Genomic DNA, 14,787 nt, shown 5'->3' with positions numbered 1-14,787 from the left:
TCAAAATGGATAGAAGAATAACCAGAATGGCAAAGGCTCAGCCAATGATCACCTCCAGGATGATCAAAGACAGTCTGGAGTTACCTGTAAGTACTGTGACAGTTAGAAGACGTCTGTGTGAAGCTAATCTATTTTCAAGAATCCCCCGCAAAGTCCCTCTGTTAAAAAAAAGGCATGTGCAGAAGAGGTTACAATTTGCCAAAGAACACATCAACTGGCCTAAAGAGAAATGGAGGAACATTTTGTGGACTGATGAGAGTAAAATTGTTCTTTTTGGGTCCAAGGGCCACAGGCAGTTTGTGAGATGACCCCCAAACTCTGAATTCAAGCCACAGTACACAGTGAAGACAGTGAAGCATGGAGGTGCAAGCATCATGATATGGGCATGTTTCTCCTACTATGGTGTTGGGCCTATTTATCGCATACCAGGGATCATGGAACAGTTTGCATATGTTAAAATACTTGAAGAGGTCATGTTGCCCTATGCTGAAGAGGACATGCCCTTGAAATGGTTGTTTCAACAAGACAATGACCCAAAACACACTAGTAAACGGGCAAAGTCTTGGTTCCAAACCAACAAAATTAATGTTATGGAGTGGCCAGCCCAATCTCCAGACCTTAATCCAATTGAGAACTTGTGGGGTGATATCAAAAATGCTGTTTCTGAAGCAAAACCAAGAAATGTGAATGAATTGTGGAATGTTGTTAAAGAATCATGGAGTGGAATAACAGCTGAGAGGTGCCACAAGTTGGTTGACTCCATGCCACACAGATGTCAAGCAGTTTTAAAAAACTGTGGTCATACAACTAAATATTAGTTTAGTGATTCACAGGATTGCTAAATCCCAGAAAAAAAAAATGTTTGTACAAAATAGTTTTGAGTTTGTACAGTCAAAGGTAGACACTGCTATTTTTTTGAACACATGCCTTTCAACTAATTGCCCAATTGCACAGCCTTAAGAGCGTGCATATCATGAATGCTGGGTCTTGTTTGTTTTCTGACAATCTACTGAACCTACTGGTAACTTGTTTGCCACGTAGCAATAAAAAATATACTAAAAACCTTGATTATTCTGGTTAGTCACATTGTACTGCTATTATTTTGAACAAAACTGTATATATTTTAATACAAATAAACAAATACATACAAAGGTTACACACTCAAATGTTAGACTGGATTAAAATATAAGAAAATGTAGTAATAAGTTGTCTATTTCTTAATTTCAGGATACACAGTTATGATGATCTATATTAAATCTGGACAGCTCAGGATATAAGCCCATCACTGAAAATATCACATTGATTTTCTTGGTTTTCAGTGCTGTATAAACAGATCAACTATTTTCTTAATGTCCTTTGGATAAAAACATCTTTTGCTGAATTAGTTTAGTTTCCTTGAAGCTTGTTTCTTCTGTTCATCAACACTGCTCCACACATTACACTTCCATGCATTCATTTAACTTCACATCACTGATTCCTGTAGCGGCTCTTATTCACCATCAGCTGATCCTGAGGAAACTGAACTGACGTCTAAATACTGAGAGTCCTACAATAAAACACACAGACAGTCAGATATGAGTATGAGACATTACTGCTGTCACATCACATCAGCAGATCCAGCTCAGAAACACACAGTATATTCATATTACAGTCAGAGATATGAATCAGAGTATGTGAGCGGAGCGCGGAGTGGAGCGTGTGATTTTGACTGGAGCGAGGAGCAGATCTTTTAAAAGTCGGAGCGTCGTGGTTTTCACTCGCTCCAAGATCGCTCCAGCACCGCTCCGTCACGAGTACAATTCATGCCAACAGCCCGTAATATAACTGGATATTTAACAAGAAATCACATGTTAAACATATTTAGCTAGCTTGATAGATAAGGATCACTCAAATCAGAAAGAATGTGAAGGCTATGACGGCGATATGGACATGAGCGGGAAGTTACAGTTCTCAAGGATGTTTGATTCTTCTAAATACTGAATATTTTCAGCTGAAAGCATGATTTAAACACGTAGACTACTACAACACTTAATTATTCACACGCAATCGCTTTCTCAATAATGCATTCAAACAAATGTAATCTTACAGAGCTACTTCATCTGTCTCTGATTGTTAAAGAAGAAATGCATCGATCCGTAGTAAAATAACTGGAGAAACATTTCATCAAAAACTAAATTTGCACTGCAAAAAGCAGCAATTATACCTTTACACTGGAGGAGATGAACATATTCATATATTCATAGATCATCACAGAATTAAACAGTTTAAAGTACAGAAACTAAAGTGGAGCTGAATTATTGTCTTATATTCTCCAAATATGTCTGTTACTAAACTTTGGCCATTTTAAAAGATTTAAATAATAATATACTCACAGTAGTATAATGTCTTCAGTTTATAACGTGGATCATCTTTCAGATCAGAGAGTAACTTCACTCCTGATTGTCGTAGTTTATTCCCAGACAGATCCAGGTATCTCAGGTGTGAGGGGTTTAATCTCAGAGCTGAAGTCAGAGCAAAACAACCTTCATCTGTGACGCCACAATCTCTCAACCTGTAGAGAACAATGACACAGTGTTAATTGTAGTTGAAGTGTGTGTAGTTTGTTATTGACTCTGGTCTCAGAGCAGGAGAGGAGATATAATGACAAGCATTGCCACAAACTGCTGCTGATAGAATGAGATTTCTGCATGTTGATGCTCAATGCTGCTGTTTGAAACTGTCATGTGCTTCAGGACTGAACAGACACGCAGAGCTGAATGTGAGATATTGTTTCATAGTGATATAAGCACAGATCTGTCTGGAGAAACACTCACTTGCTCCTCTAATTATGATTTACAGTTTACCTAAAAATGAAGATTAAAAATCATCAAAACCCCACAGACTTACATTGAGGAAATGTTCAGATGAGCCAAGACTATTCAAACTCCAACTGTCAAAATTCAAATGTAAACAAACTGAAGGTCTTTAGACTCCATTTAACTGCCATTCTATGTTCTATTTCTAGACCATTCAAACTCATTTAACCTTCCATTCTGTCTAATATTTCTAATCTATCAATCATCTATATGGCATGGCTGCCAACTTTTGAGTTCAGCTTAGAGTGTGATTTTGGGGGCAGGGATTTGATATGGGGAGGGGCTTATAGATGGGCGTGGCTTGGTGTGGAGAAAAATACAAACAAAAAAATCCTTGCATTAGCAGAAGTGTATTAAGTATATATTGACTGTTTTAAGGTCCAGGCACTCGGCCCAAGGAAGGTATCCAGTGCTGGATGAAGGTTTCCTGCGTGTTCGGTCTTTCAGCGCATAGAGTTAATTCAATTTAGGTTAAACTCAAATCTGACTCCATTATTCATTTAATCTGACTCCATTTTAGTATGACCTCGAATTTAGGTTGAAAGGCAAATTGGTTGAATGCCTTTTTAATTAGTATTCTTCTGACATTTGATTATTCTAGTTAACTCTTACTCTTATATTAACTTGTTCATTCAGGTGCTCATGTTGCTAACAGGGATACAACGTAATCTACTAGAGTCAATAATCACAGAGTAAAACAGAATAAAATCAAATGTAACAATTTATTATCAGTCAGGTAAATATGTGTTCTGCCAATTACATATCCAATTGAACCATATCAAATCATAGCATTATAAAACATCAAATTCTCAAAGATTAATCTTAAAGTAAAATAAGCATACCTGACCTTAGAAAATACATAGTATGAAGTGAAGAGACACACAACACACTACGGGTTTTCTGGCTACAGAATCGCGCTGATCCTTTTGCTGCAATCCTTTAAATACCCCAGACCAAGACAAACATCCCCCGAGATGAAGACAGGAACTAACAATTGGAATTTGCATTAACTCAGGTCCCAAGCCTGGGTGGTTTTACACCTCAATGGGAACAGGGGGCAATTTACATGGAGGACCCTAAGAAAGGACACTCCCATCACAGTAATCAAGATATCTCTTGACTCTTCGGATCTGTATTATCTTCTAATCTACTTTTGTAAGATTGAGACCATTGTACCAGTTGCACTGAGACATTTCAAATGATACCAGACATTGACATTTTCATGAAATCATTTTGAGCAGACTGAGTAGAAGGAAGAATGGGTGAAGGGATTTATAATGAAACAAATGGCCAGAAGGGGAGGAGGTCTCCTGCTCCTCCAGTCCATGGGGTGTCTCGAAGATGCCCGTGTATGTTTGTATTGTCTGTTTCTCAGGAGATCAAAGTATCTCAGGTTCTTTCATCTCTACACTGTCAAAGTATTTAGTATCTGTACAGAATTTCTTGGGAGATTTACATTTCATTTAATTTTCACAAACATTTATTAACATTAACAATATTAATATTATTATTAACAATAATTAAAATTACCTACTAGACATGTCCACATATTTGTCATCTGGAAATGCTTTTGTACTGTTTTTTTATGATAAAAATATGTAAAATAATTGCTCAGTGCTGCAACACAAACAACTCTGCTAATGCTAACTTAATTCTATATAAACTATATAACAGCATAGGTCTATTAGTTACTAGCCTAAACTGGACGGAGACACGGAGCGCGCTGTAACTCACTGACCTGCCTGCGTTCACCATTCACACGGTGCAGATGGGAGCAGTGGAGCCCCAGAAAATTATAATAGGGGTGGCCAGATGAGGCCACAGTAAATAAATAAAGGGTTTCCAATATTGACAATATGATATCTCTGTGATTTCTGGGAATGTATCGATAACAATAATTACACAACATTTTGCTGAGTGTGTTATTGTGCTGAGATCTTATTTCTAATTGTGCTGACAGCTGACTCCTAAAGGTTTTATTTTTACATTTATGCCATTTTTTTTTTAAAGTGATCACCATCTTTTAGGTCAAATATTTGCATTTGGGCTGTTAACAAGCAAATGCAATCAGTATCAACAAAATTGATCTTTGCAATGCAGAGAAAACTGAAGCTGCATCTGAAGAGCCATTGAGATGTTTTTACACACTGTTTAATCCAGCTCTGAGGGACATGGAATACTTTAACCTGAAGTTACAAATGAATAAATAATGTCTTGATATTTTAAACAAAACATTGAAAACTGATGTTTAAAATAGTTTAAATAATGAAAAGGTACCTTAAATGTGAAATTAAAACCGCCAGTAGCTGGCAGCGAGTCACTGTTAATAAGTGAGTCATTGTGATTGAACAGATTCATTTAAACTGTTGATTCATTCAGGAACGAATCACTGTCATGCTGCTCAGAGACACAAAACAGTGCTGTGTTTGGAATGATTTTTGTTTTTTAGAAATAGAGCAAAAACAGGGAATATGTTGTCTTAAACATAAGTCTCTTGATATTAACTTCTTGTTTATTGAACTGTTGTATAAAATCAATATCACAATTGTAATTATTTGCTGACTTTTGGAGAAAAATGTCACTCTTCGTGCGATAGCAACCATTTGAACTTATATAAATTATATAGATCTATAAATGTTCTGCCCCATATCTTGAACATTTCTATAATTCTAAATTTCCAGTGAAAGAGCACATTATAAATGCGTATGCGCACTAGTGTAGACCATCACGTGATGTATGCGCACACTCTGTGTTTTGATTGGACGGGGGAAAAGGGCAGCTACTCTGGTGGAGCAAATATCTACAAATCTTTCTTGGTGGCTTTTTTTTTTCACTTAAACTATTGTGAATTTACATTCTGTATTTAAATGAATAGTGCCCACCGCAAACCATCCTAGGGCTGGCCAGAGTTTATACAGTGGTGGTCCGTGGATGGGAGGGAGAACGGCTGACTTACGGGAATAAATTGTGTATTTCCCTCACAATTGTCACAAAACACTCACTTCACTGTCTGTCTGGTCTCTCTGCGCATTGCTTTGTGAGATCATGAGGCACAATATTTTCCCCTCACTGCTGCACGAGTCTGCGTGAGAATATGGGGGTGTGAGAGCGTGAGAATTGGGTCAATTGTGTGAGTCTCACCCTGAATGTGTGAGAGTTGGCAGCTTTGTATATGGGGCAGTCGTGGTCTAATGGTCAGAGAGTCTGACTTGTGACCCACAGACAGGGATGTACTGGTCATCAGGAGTAAAGTGATCAACAACACAAGTGTCTTGATCCATTCAGATGTGACACAGAATTGTGTTTTACAGTTGTGTGATATGAGAACATTAAAGCTTCTGTAGTGATGCTGGCTGAAAACACACACCACAATCTAAACTTCATGACGAGGTCAATTGGAAAATGACAAAACATAGACTTGTAAATTCATCACCATAGTAATTTAACTTGCAGTTATTAACACTGTACAATAGAGATGTATTTATTATAAATGTTACTGTTATTAGCCTGCTTAAATATTAAATATTACCAGTAAATAAGTTCTTAAAGGACAGTTCATCCAAAAATGAAAATTGTCATTTTCTCAAAATTGTGTCATTTCAAACCTGTATGAATTTCTTTCTTCTGTGGAACATAAAAGAAGATAATTTCAGGAATTCAAGAAATTTTTGTCCATACAGAAATCAAGGGTAAGCAAAATGGTTTGGTCACGTTCTACAAAATATCTGTTGTGTTCTACAGAAGAAACTGAGTCACACAGGTTTGGATCGACATGAGGGTGAGGAAATGATGACAGAATTTATTTATCAATAGATTTCCTGCATTCTAGCTCAAAATCAATGCTTTACTGTCAAGTGCATTTCTATGTGACACAAATACAATATTAAGTTTGTTATATTTGTCATGAATTCAGTAATATCTATTATTATTTACTCCAATTAAAGGCCCTGTCACCCAGCAATATATAATCTTTATAATCTTACCACAGTTTCTCCAGTTTACAGCGAGGATCCTCCAGTCCAGCACAGATACGCTTCACTCCTGAATCTCTTATTTTATTCTCAGACAGATCCAGTTCTCTCAGGTGTGAGGGGTTTGATCTCAGAGCTGAAGTCAGAGCAGAACAACCTTCATCTGTGACGTCACAATCTCTCAACCTGTAGAGAACAATGACACACTCTTCACTCTCTCAGATCAGATCAGTTTAGCTGTGAATCCATTAGTAAAGAGAAAGAACAAATCAATGTGTGATGAATCACTGGACTGACATTTAAAACATTAAAAAAAACATGATCATAAATAATTTAAAGCATCATTCAAAAATAAAAATTATTTATTTTACTGTCAGGATTTTTAACCAAATACAGGCATGTGATTGGAAACATTAGGTAAGGCAGGTTTATATATATAGCACATTTCGTACACAATAGTAATTCAAAGTGCTTTATATAAAAGAAAGTAAAATAATAATGAAGAAAAATAATAACAAGAGTAAAACAAGCAATTTTAAAACTTTTAAAATGATTAAAAAATTTAATTATTTAAAATGAATTTAAAACAGTTTGAAAATGAATTTACATAAAATAAAATAAAATAAAAACAGTGAAAATATAGTGCAATCAGTTCGGACATTGCACAGTGCTCATTCAATAAATGCACAGCTAAACAGATGAGTTTTAAGTCTAGATTTAAATGTGACTAGTGTTTTAGCACATCTGATCTCTTCTGGAAGCTGATTCAAGCTGCAGGCAGCATAGTAACTAAAGGAGGACTCCCCTTGTTTTGTGTGAACCCTTGGTATTTCTAACTGACTCGATCCTAGTGATCTGAGTGCTCTGCTAGGTTTATATTCAGTGAACATATGTGCAACATATTTCGGTCCTAGGTCATTTAGTGACTTATATACGAGTAAAAGTACTTTAAAATCAATCCTAAATGTAACTGGAAGCCAGTGTAAGGACCTGAGGACTGGTGTGATATGCTCAGATTTTCTGCTTCTAGTCAGAACATTACAATTATTAATAAAATAATAATTAACTAATAATAATTATTATTATTATATTATATATTATTATAATATATAATAATAATATTATATTATATATTACAATTATTAATTAAAATAATAATTCTGAAATGACTTGTAACCAGTGTTTCATTACTAATCAATTTTCAGTAATATTTTACTCCGTACTTGTTCAGTAACGCTTTACAACACACTTTAAGCCCTTTTATAAAAGAATAAAACAGCAAGAGCGCGAGACATGAACGAATCAAAGATGCAGTAAATTAGTTCCATTTCCTGTTTGTGATCAGTCAATAGCTGCGTGTGGTGTCCACGTTTGGAAATAAAGACTAAACGTCAGCTTCTGATATATTTGTTTAGCGATGTTTTTTCATTCATCTCTCTCTCGCTGGTGTAACTCTGTATTGTGTGACGTAGTCCAGTGAAGGTGTGTTTAGGACGGGGTTTACAGGAGTGTGTGAGGATACTGTCATGACACAGAATGATCTCGTCCTCTGTGCTCGAGGTCCGAGGCTATTAGCTCCGTCCGGCTCGCTGTTAGCCTCGGCTCACACTGGACAGTGGAAAAGAGGCTAATGAGTGAAGACAGCAGAAGACTGTACATTCACGAGATGGATGTGTGCGCATCTTGTCATTTTACAATTGTATATGGCATTAGAGTTTACATATAGTCCTGTTGTGTCTAATATGAATAGACCCAAGCAATTCACAGATATTGGCAGATAATCTCTTTACCTCTACCATACTTGTAACAGACTTGGATCGTTTGTGATTCTGGCTGTCATCCTGTCTTGTGTTGTCTTGATCCTTCACTTTGTCGATTATAAGCTCTATTGTTAGTAGTCTGGATCGCCCACAGTCATTATGTTACTCCTCTACTGGAGCTAAAATACTCTGCAGTACATTTTGACATTTCAGAACGTTAACTTCTATTTCTGTAGTTATTTTGGTCAAAGTAACTCAAAAGTAATACTGGAGTCATGTAACGCATTACAATTCTGAGACAGTAATATTGTAATGGAAGGAATTACTTTTAAATGACAGTAACAAGTCATCTATAATGTTTTACAGTTTGGAAGTAATTTGCACAACACTGCTTGTAACGCTCGGCCTGAAATAAGCTGACTACACAAATAAACTTTTCAGTTACCTCTTAATAGTGGGGTTTGAAGGAATGAAGGAACTATAAATAACCACCGCAATAAAGAATGAAAGACAACCCAGCGTGTATTATACAAGAAGACAGAAGAGAAAAAAGTACTAGATATACACAATATATACAATAAATATATGAGGGTGAGTGAGTAATGTCCTTGGAAGTCCAATGGGGCTTCTCGGGTCGACATTAACACACTGACAAAATTATATTCAGAATGAAAAATGTTTTTATACCACTTTTTAATGTGTGATTGTGTAAAGGTGATCACCAGATACCAACCTTTCGTGAACTTGCTTACACTCGTTCTCATGGAGGGTCTCTCTCTCTGTGTGTGTGTGTGTGTGTGTGTGTTCGGTTCGGTCTCACCGGTGCAATATTATTTGGAGTCCGGGAGCAGGTTGAGAACAGCGCTGTCCTGTGACGAAGTCCTCAGTAAAAGAATCCAATGGCGTCAGGTTATTTCCACGAGGAAGCAACTCAAAGTCACAGGTAAATACAGCAGGTAATAATGATCAGGCGATCGATCGCTAAATCCTAAAGTGAGCACATTGACGTCACAGGGATTCCCGCATCACGAGCGAACTCTCGCGAGAAGAAACAGAGTCCACAGTTCTCAACGGGGCAATACAAACACAGAAACGTTAACCCTTAAGGCGCCAGGGTTTTTTGGAAAAAAAATGTTGTATTTTGGCATCAAGATTTCAAAAGCTTGTGACTTGAAAGGGCTTAAAGATAGAGATCTACTGTCAATTAGAAAAATGTTTGGCATGATCGAAAGTTTACGTGGGGTGTAAATATACGAATCTAGGGGGAATTTGGGGAAGTCGTGGCCTAATGGTTAGAGCGTCGGACTCCCAATCGAAGGGTTGTGAGTTCGAGTCTCGAGCCGACAGGAATTGTGGGTGGGGGTAGTGCATGTACAGTTCTCTCTCCACCTTCAATACCACGACTTAGGTGCCCTTGAGCAAGGCATTGAACCCCCAACTGCTCCCCGGGCGCCGCAGCATAAATGGCTGCCCACTGCTCCGGGTGTGTGTTCACAGTGTGTGTGTGTGTGTGTGTTCACTGCTCTGTGTGTGTGCATTTCGGATGGGTTAAATCCAGAGCACAAATTCTGAGTATGGGTTACCATACTTGGCTGAATGTCACTTTCACTTTCACTTCACTTTCATTAGTTGGCATATTATGACGTCACCATGGGCGGCTATCTCGAATTTCATAATATTCAGGAAATATTAGATATTGAATTGATGTTTGAACATATTCGCATGTTTTTGTGTGTGTATATGTCTTTTTTATCCTCATTCCTAATGATCAGAACAGAGGAAGCCAACAATAAAACAGGAGAAAGTACTAAATTATTACTATATCACTACACTATATAGTAGTAAAACACATGTGAACAGTAGCTTACTTTTTGATCAGTTCATCAGTAATATTCAGGAAATAATAGATATTGAATGGATGTTTGAACTTATTTGCAAGGTTTTTTTTTTTTTGTATTTGATTGCTGTTGTTGTTGTTTTTTGTCTTTTTATTCTCATTCCAAATGATCAGGGGAAAAAAACGAGAAAACTAGTAGATTATTACTATATTACTGTGCCATAGTAAAATACATGTGCCTATTTTTTGATCAGTTGAGCATCTATCTGCCCAATCAGGCATCTATGTGACACAGTTGGTAGTTGTTGAGAGCATGGTTCCTCTCATTCATTGCATGACACAGCGCACCTTCTCCACACAGACTGCACCTGTACTGTCTGCCGGCCGAGTATTAGAGCGTGCGCGATCAGCAACAGCTCTCCTATGGACACTATGACCACGTTCACCTCTGTCACCCGCTTCCCCGTTGAGCAAAGGCTCGAAACGATCGCTTGTTTGTGCTTCGTGAACACTCTCGCCTTGCACGGTGGCACCATTTCGCTGCAAAGATGTACCGCGAGACGCGCGATCATTAGACGGCTGATCGTCATTTCCAAAAGGCAAATATTCCCCTTCAGAATCAGAATCGGTGAACAACATTTGCAACACATCCTCTTTGTATTAGCCATCTGGCGATTTTCTCTCATAAATCTCACGATTTACACTCACGCTATGAAATGAATTGCTCCCGCATCAATAACATGAGAGCTCGACACTTTGAACATAAACAATGCATAATATTGGTCTAGAATCAAAGTACTACGTGTCTGCCATCTAGTGGAAGGGAATACAAATGAGATATTACACCATATAAGGAACTACAGTCTATTTTATTAAGGGTGACGTCTTGTCGCAATGTTGCGACTTTGGCGCTTAGAGGGTTAATAACAGCTGTGCCACATCAACAATCAGATTAACATTTAATCAACAGCTTTATAAACGTATACCTCTTATGTGGCCGAGCTACAAACTATCTTCTGCTCATCAAGGCTGAATTTATTTGATCAAAATAAAGTAAAATAAATATTGTGAAATATTACTACAAATACAAAAAAAAGTTTAAAATTTTAATATAAAATGTAATGTTATTCCTGTGATGCAAATCAGAATATTCTTCATCATTATTCCAGTTTTCAGTGTCACGTGATCTTTTAGAAATCATTACAATTTATTTTAATCTCAAGAAACATTTCTGATTATTAATGAACAGCATTTATTTGCATTTATCAACATATTAATTAAATTGGTAAATGCATTTATTAAATAGAAATCATTTTAAATTCCTTCACACAGTTTTTGTCGCTTTCATGAATGATGAATAAAATTATTAATTTCTCTCTTTTTTTTAAATCCTATACAAATGTTTGAGTCGTATCATAGTTTCCACAAAAATATTAATCAGCAAAACTGTTTTTAACATTGATAATAATCAGACATGTTTTTTGAGCAGAAAATCAGAATGATTTCTGAAGGATTGTGTGACACTAAACTTCTTTGTAAACAACAACAGATTTATAAATGTTTCTAATGACGAATGTTGTGTTCCCAAATGTAAATTAAAGCGTCTCAAACCAAGTGCAGCACTAACAGTGAATCAGAACCAGAAACAGTACAGTAACAGCAGACATGGAGCGTCACACTACAGTCTTTATAAACTCATCCCTGCAAATAGTCTCTTATGTTAAATCACACTATTCATTACACAGCTGAGCTTTATATTGATCTGTATTAATATGTACAGAGTAGTGGTGTGTGTGTGTGTGTGTGTGTGTGTGTGTGTGTGTTTCTCCATCACTCAAGGATATCAGATCCTGAGATCTCCTTCACTGTGAGATATTATTCATACTTGCAGATAGTACTCACACCTCAATGTACTGCAGTGCTTTACTAAACAGTAGGTAATAACATATTCTTTCTCTGATTCTGTAGATTATAAACAGATGGTGTCTTCTAGTGTCCTTCCTTGTGTCTCTTCCTAAAGTCCCCTACACCTGCTCCTAATCACACTGAAGCTGCTGATCAGTAAAGCTGTTCTTGAAGCTGCAGGAAGAGACTCACGCTTCTGAGTTTGGGAACAATATGAGCTGCATGTGATTGATTCTCCAGAACATCTGATCAACACGAGGACAACACATATATATTTAATTATACACATGTTAGATGTTTTATTTCAGTGTTTTGAATATTTTCTTATGTTTTCTTTAATATAAACACCTCTCTGAGCTCATATACACTGGAGTAAATGAGAAGAAATGCAGATTTGTACTCGAGTCGGTCTCCTCAAAAGCCCACTGTTCTTACTCTCTCACTTATCTGACTGCTTTCCAGTGTTGGGTATAGTTACTTTGGAAAGTAGTTAGTTAGGTTACAACGTTACCATCAATTAAAAGTAATCAGTTATGATACAGTGTTACCTATTCATAAAAGTAACGCATTAGAGTACTCATGCGTTACCAAAAATTAAAAGCCGTTTGCAGCGGCTCACACACGACAGACACAGCCCCCGGCCCCTTTAAATGCACCTAGAAGTCGTGACTCCTGACAATGAATAATGTCAGTCATCCGACTTAATTAACACTGCAGGATAACAATAACAGGAAAGACAGTCAGCAATCGGCTATTCCACATGGCGTTTTATTTATTTATTATCACAGAACATATTATTAATCAAAATTCGCACCTACCCAGCCCGGGTAGCCTAGGCTACTGTATATTATGAGCACCACAAGATAACTCCTGATTTTTCTTTGACTTTAAATAATGCAGTTATCAAAGTACAAGTATGCTTACTTGTAAACACAACCTTAAACAGGCTTGCAGATTTAAATCCATTTAGAAATGATGAACAACCAGCCAGCCAACGATCTAACAGAAATTAACAGCTGCCTGTCAGACAAAAATGATAACAAACCGAATTAAATCCTTCACTGCCACACAGGCAAATGACAAATCGCTTAATAGCCGAACTAATTATTATTAAAGTGTCACTCACAGTCACAAGCCTAAATTCGCTTTAACACAGTCCTCTTACATTTACTCTTCAAAGTAGCCTAGTGATTAAAACGTAGCGTTAAATTTGAGGTAGAATTTTCGGCGGTCGACAGAAGCTTTTCACCAAAGCAGAGTGTGCATTTTACCGTTATGTTCTTTTCTTTTTCGTTGACAAATTGAAAATAATGTGCGTACTTCCATAAACCAAACGCTGTCCTCTCTGCTATCTTGCCGGGAGTTTGAAAAAAAAAAAAACCCCACACACACACACAGGGTCAGGCGCAGGGCACAGACGCATCACAGCCATTGACTTTACGATCACAGAGCTTCGGCTCCGCTGATACATCCGCAGGTGGCACAGTAGACCTAGGCCTACTGTTTGACAAAAATTAGGCTGCAGTCGGGATTTTCCTTTCCTTAAAATAACAGATTACTTTTTTTTTTTTTAAATAACGAAGTTACTGATTACTTACGCACGGAACTAACGCGTTAAGTTACAAATTTCAGGAAAAAAGTAATTAGAGTACTCTGCGTTACTTTGTAACGCGTTACCCACAACACTGCTGCTTTCTTTAGTAATTTTGTCTGCTAACAGTCAAGCCTTTGCTAACAAGAGGAGTTATTAGCACTTAGTGTAACAGAATCCATTTAAAGGTGATGCTAATGCAGAAACAGCTTTAACATGAACACAGAAGTCCACATATGAACAAGAAACAAAGACACACAATGTTTTACTTTCTGTATCTCTATCTCTTGATACAACTATTGTGTTTTCTGGCTTTCTGGGTGATTTGTTTTTCACTTCACAAATATTTTACAGTGTGTCATATATAATCTTACCCCAGTTTCTCCAGTTTACAGCGAGGATCCTCCAGTACAGCACAGAGACACTTCACTCCCAAATCTCTTATTATATTCCCAGACAGATTCAGTTCTCTCAGGTGTGAGGGGTTTGATCTCAGAGCTGAAGTCAGAGCAGAACAACCTTCATCTGTGACCCCACAATATCTCAACCTGTAGAGAACAATGACACACTCTTCACTCTCTCAGATCAGATCAGTTTAGCTGTGAATCCATTAGTAAAGAGAAAGAACAAATCAATGTGTGATGAATCACTGGACTGAGATTTAAAATGTCAAAGAAAAAAAAACATGATCATAAATAATTTAAAGCATCATTCAAAAATAAAATAAAAATTATTTATTACTCTGTCAGGATTTTTAACCAAATAAAGGCATGTGATTGGAAACATTACAATTATTAATGATTTTGAAATAACTTGTAACCAGTCTTGGGAGTAACACATTACAGTAACATATTACTTTTGGCTGTAA

The 14,787-nt window shown here is 36.9% G+C and overlaps 1 protein-coding gene across 3 annotated transcripts in view; it reads right to left on the bottom strand.

Moving 5' to 3' along the window:
• The window catches only part of LOC113109173 (NACHT, LRR and PYD domains-containing protein 12-like), a 1,059,377-nt gene that overhangs the window by 8,734 nt on the left and 1,035,856 nt on the right, over nt 1-14,787 (bottom strand). For all 3 annotated transcript variants that reach the window (XR_003292853.1, XR_003292854.1, XR_003292855.1), the window contains 2 exons: nt 14,294-14,467; nt 6,839-7,012 (listed from right to left, as the gene is read on the bottom strand). The gene's annotated coding sequence lies outside the window, so the exon portion shown is untranslated. The remainder of the gene's footprint in view (nt 1-6,838; nt 7,013-14,293; nt 14,468-14,787) is intronic.

Source organism: Carassius auratus, chromosome 9, assembly GCF_003368295.1.
Source record: "Carassius auratus strain Wakin chromosome 9, ASM336829v1, whole genome shotgun sequence".
Classification (NCBI taxonomy): Eukaryota; Metazoa; Chordata; class Actinopteri; order Cypriniformes; family Cyprinidae; genus Carassius; species Carassius auratus.
The sequence above is the reverse complement of the archived record's forward strand: the minus strand, read 5'-3'. Positions and strand labels throughout refer to the sequence as shown.